We start from the raw sequence: 4,885 nt of genomic DNA on the forward strand, positions 1-4,885 counted from the left end.
ACGTGGATTCAATATTGCAACAATAGCAACACAAAAGAGAAGCCACTCCGTGCCCCAGCTGCAGTGACTTCTCAGCATGTGTTTAGAGGTACAGCAGAATGTTCATGGTTTGGCAATGAAGCTGACAATCACCAGACCAGGGCTGTGTATTTCTGTTCTCTTACGGTGAACACTTGGGTTATTTCTTCGAATAAAGATGTTTCTTTCCCTACCTTTTTAGATGCAGTCATGTTTGTCTAGGGTTGATTGCTTTTAAGTCTGGATCCCACAAAATCTACATTTATTCCCTAAGAAGAATGAGGGAAGGCCACTTTCAGTGGGAACTCTCCTTTCAACCAACAAATTACTAATTGTCCTCTCTGGGCCAGGCTTTATGCCAGGTTGCGGTCAGATGTAATGAGAATGCCTGGGAGGCTGACCACTGGGAGCTGAGGGGAGGAGATAGGTCAGACATTATATAAATGCTCAAACATATGAATATCGTGAGTGTAAAAGGCACACATGTGTAGGGAAACTTGAACTGCCTCTCTTGCTCCCCCATTCCCCAAAGGATGTTCTGTGGTAACTTAACGCTGGCCTCTGGACCAGGTTGAGTTCTGAAGCAACTCCTAGCCACAGCCACAGGCAAATTCTGGGCCGAGCACCATCTTAGCAAAGGTGGCATTTTCCAAAGTCACATCCTGTAAAGCTTCAAGAAAACTGGTCCCCAGCTCCAGCACTGAGATCCATGTCTACATGGGGGGCAGCCAGAGGGGGTGATAGTAAGGACAAAAGGGGAAACGGGTTGGGGCACTGGAGGGGATGGGGAGGACACAGGAACTACTGTAAAGAGGGGGTTTCGCTCTCACTTTGTGAGTCTGTGAGAGTCGGTGAGCGACCACACCGACATCCACACCCATGTCTGCATCTGTTTATTAGAAAATGCTGAAACCCGGGGCTGGGGAGATGGCCTAGAGGCCGGCAGCACCGCTTCCCATCGCAGAGGATGGGTTCCCAGCACTCGCACGGTGGCTCACAAGCACCCACAGCTCTGGCACCAAGGGATCTGATGCCCTCTTCTGACTTCTGAGGCCATGAGGCATGCACAAGTGCACAACCATGCATGCAGAAAGAACACTCAAACACATAAGATAAAAAATAAAAAGCCTAAACTTGGAAACAATTCATTGTCTATCTAAACATGAGTAGCTAAACAAAATTGTAGTCAATCCATAAAATGTGACTGCCAATGTAAAAAAATAGCAAGTTCCGAGAGAGGAACACAGGTGACCTTTGAAACAGCTACTCCAGGGGCTGGAGCTATGGCTCAGCGATTAAGAGCACTGACTGCTCTTCCTGGGGACACATGTCCAACCCCCAACAGTCTATGGCAGCTTATAACCATCTGCAATCCAGTCCCAGTGGATCCGACGCCTTCTGGTCTCCTAGGGCACTGCATACACACAGTGTATGCAGTTTTGCCTTACATGCAAAACACCCATACATACAAAATAATAAAAAAATTAACAAATGGAGCTTGAGTGAGGGGTCAGCAGTCAGAACACTTGTTCTTACAGAGGGCCCAGGACCGATTCCCAGTTCTCACATGGTGGCTCACAGCCACCTCTAGCTCCAGTTGCTGGGGCGGGGGGCGTGTGACGCCCTCTTCTGACTTCCATGGGCACCAAGCACACATTACACATGCATATATGGTGAAAAATACATATGGATGTATATATCAGTACACATAAATATAGGCAGGTAAAACATAAAAAGTAAATTTAATAAAAAATATCAGCGAAACAGAGACTCCATGAGAAAGTGTGACAACCACGGCTGCTGTTTCCTTATACTGGGGTGCTGGGAAAAGCAGCCTCGTGGTTGGTGTCAGACTAGTCAGCAGCCACCCAGGCTGCAGGGCTCCAGGGGACACACTGGGGATAGAGATATGCTGGCTCTGGTGGGGGTTTCACACGTGACACGTGTGAGCCTTGACAGAAGCAGAACAAGGGTATGCTCTGGACCACGAGGCTTGCACTGATCTCTTCCTGGAAGGAGATCCTGCAGCCTGAGTGGACATTTTGAGGGAGGCTTGGGAAGAGGGACTGCCGCTGACAGGTGTTGGCATGGGTGAGGACCAGCCTGGAGATGGCGGGGCTGGGCAAGCACTGCGACTGGAGCAGGAGGTGGTGGGAACCGTGCTGCAGGCAGGCGAGGCTTGGAGAAGCAGAGTCAGTTTCAGAGGTGAGGAAGAGCAGGGACTGAAGGCTGGGGTCTCTACCCAGACAAATACCTGAGGCCAGGCGGCAGAATCATCCCGCAGTCTTTCTCCCCTCCTGAGTTTTCCTCCCTGTGGCAGTTTATTTCCGTCTCAGCTCTGGCTAGTTAGAAGCTCTGTGGCCACTTAGAAAGCTGGAGTTCTAGAGCCAAGGCCGACCGTCTTCCCTATCATCCAGCGGCATAAGGTGGTGCTTCTCCCTGTAAAGTTTCCCTTCCCTGGCCTGTCTTGTGAAATTCATCTCTGGGTTGGTGCTGGGCTTGTAGGTTCAGTAGCATCAAACACCATAAAACTGGCTCGGAGAGCAGAGGCGACTCAGGGCGTTGGCAGTGCTGTCTGGCAGGGTTCCTCTCTAGTTCTGAGGCGCCCAGAGCAGCACCCACGCAGTGCTGGCTACCTCGTGACTGCTTCACAGCTTCCAGTTTTCAGGCCATCCTGGTGGGGAGGGAGTGGCAGGGCAGCTCACACCTTTGGCAGCTGGGAGGGAGGCTGGGAGGGGAGGGAGAGAAGGTGGGCAGAGGGAGAGGAAGAGAGACAGAGACAGAACACAAGCACTCTTTCTACCTTTCCCCTCACACCCTGACCCCCACCTTAGTTAATTCTCTCTTGAAAACGCCCTTCAGCACACCCAGAAGGACACTTTATTAATTTAGGTGTCTTTCTCTTTGTTTCTTTTCTTTTCCTTTTTTCTCTTTTGGAGACAGGGTTTCTCTAACTGTCCTGGAACTCACTCTGTAGACCAGGCTAGCCTCGAACTCAGAGAGATCTGGCTGCCTCTGCCTCCCGCAAGCTGGGATTAAAGGCGTGTGCCACCACTGCTAGGCTTCTAGAAGTCTTTCAGTAACATTAACCATCACACTGGTTCTGGGGGCTCCTTGAGTCTTAAAAGAAACATGGCGGCAGGTATGTGGCACACTCTTTAAATCCAGTACTCTTGGGAGGCAGAGGCAAACACAACTGTGAGTTTGAGGCCAGCCTCTACATAGTTGAGCTCCAGGGCAGCCAAAAGCTACACAGTGACATTTTGTGCCAAAAACAAATAATTAACGAAAAATAAACATGGCGGATCATAACCTATACTTAAGAAGAAACATGGTGAATCATGCCCTAGACTAGCTGCTTCCACCACAGCTGACTGAATACGAGAGAAACAACTTAAGGGGGCTGTTTTGGCTCCTGGTTTCAGCTCCTGGCAGGAAGGGCCCAGAACAGCCATTCACACGGTGGCAGTCAACAAGCACAGGCCCGCCCCCACCGACTCCAGGTAGACCCTACTGCCTCAAGTTCCCACAACCTCCCACAACAGCACCACCAGCTAGAACTAGACTTCCCAGACAGGAGCCTGGAGGGCACATTTATGCAGAACCCATGACAACCCTCTGCCTGAATATATTAGCTACAGCAAAGCCATTGATCCTGCTCTTCTCTAGTGAAGATAGCTTGATTTCTTGATTTTCAAGACCTGTATCGTGAGGAAGCAGGGTGCTCACGACTTCCTACCCAGCACTCTCAGATATGCCTGCAATGGGGTAAAGACCTATGTCCTAGAATCTGCCTCGCGAGTATTGTCAACCTATAACTGGGGGTACGGTTGCATCAGTTAGCAATGGGCAACAGCCATATAAATCTGTATGTTACTAATGTAGAAAGTTTGAGTTGTTTTGTAAATAATATACAAAATAGTATGATACCACTGCTCATTATTATAGGTAATAGGCTATATATAAAGAAGTAGCATTGGAGTGATGGGTATATGGTGGTTTGAAGAAGAATGCCTCCTCACAGGCTCAGAATGTTTGAATGCGTGGTCCCCAGTTCGTGGAACTGTTTGTGGATTAGAAAGATTATGAGGTGTGGCCTTGCTGGAGGAAGTATGTCACTGTAGGTGAACTTTGTGGTTTCAAAAGCCCAGGCCATGCTCAGTGTCTCTCTCTCTCTCTCTCTCTCTCTCTCTCTCTCTCTCTCTGGGTCAAAAGACAACTTTAATGATTTGTTTTTTTTTTTTCCCTCCAAGTTTATGTGGGTTCTGGGGCTCAAACTCAGATTGTCAGGCTTGTGTGGCAAGCTCCGTACCCACTGAGCCGTGTTGCTAGCCCTTGTTGGGAAGCACATTAGAGGAAGTGGGTCCTAAGTTAGGGTTACTATTGCTGGGGTGAAATGCTGTTACCAAAAGCCCCTTGGGGCGGAAAGGGTTTATTTGACTTCCACCTCCACATCACTTTTCATCATCCTGCCTTGACGGAAGTCAGGAAGGGAGCTCACATAGAGCAGGAACCTGGAGGCAGGAGCTGAATCAGGAGTGCTGCTTACTGGCATGCTCCTCATGGCTTGCTCAGCCTGCTTTCTTAGAACCCAGTGCCACCAGGCCAAACCTAAGCATGGCTGCTGAGCTGCACCAAGTCTTAAGCGGGGCTGTTGCATTTGCTCCATGCATCTTGCTCCGGCTCCCATTGCCTGTGCTTTAAGATACTCATAAAAATAACGTATCGGGGGCTGGAGAGTTGAATTCTACAGTGTTCATGGGTAGTTCACAACTGGCTTTAATTTCACCTCTAGGGGATCTGACACCTGCCTCCCACTGGGGCATGCTCCTCACATGAGCGCGCTCGCGCACACATACACACACAC

General features: G+C 49.5%; 1 protein-coding gene across 1 annotated transcript in view; it reads right to left on the reverse strand.

The window, feature by feature from the left end:
• Positions 1–1,743: 1,743 nt before the first annotated feature.
• The window catches only part of Nupl2 (nucleoporin like 2), a 24,540-nt gene continuing 21,398 nt past the window's right edge, over positions 1,744–4,885 (reverse strand). The window contains exon 9 of the transcript XR_003378152.1: positions 1,744–2,746. The gene's annotated coding sequence lies outside the window, so the exon portion shown is untranslated. The remainder of the gene's footprint in view (positions 2,747–4,885) is intronic.

Source organism: Microtus ochrogaster, linkage group LG3 (genome assembly GCF_000317375.1).
Source record: "Microtus ochrogaster isolate Prairie Vole_2 linkage group LG3, MicOch1.0, whole genome shotgun sequence".
In the NCBI taxonomy this organism is placed as follows: Eukaryota; Metazoa; Chordata; class Mammalia; order Rodentia; family Cricetidae; genus Microtus; species Microtus ochrogaster.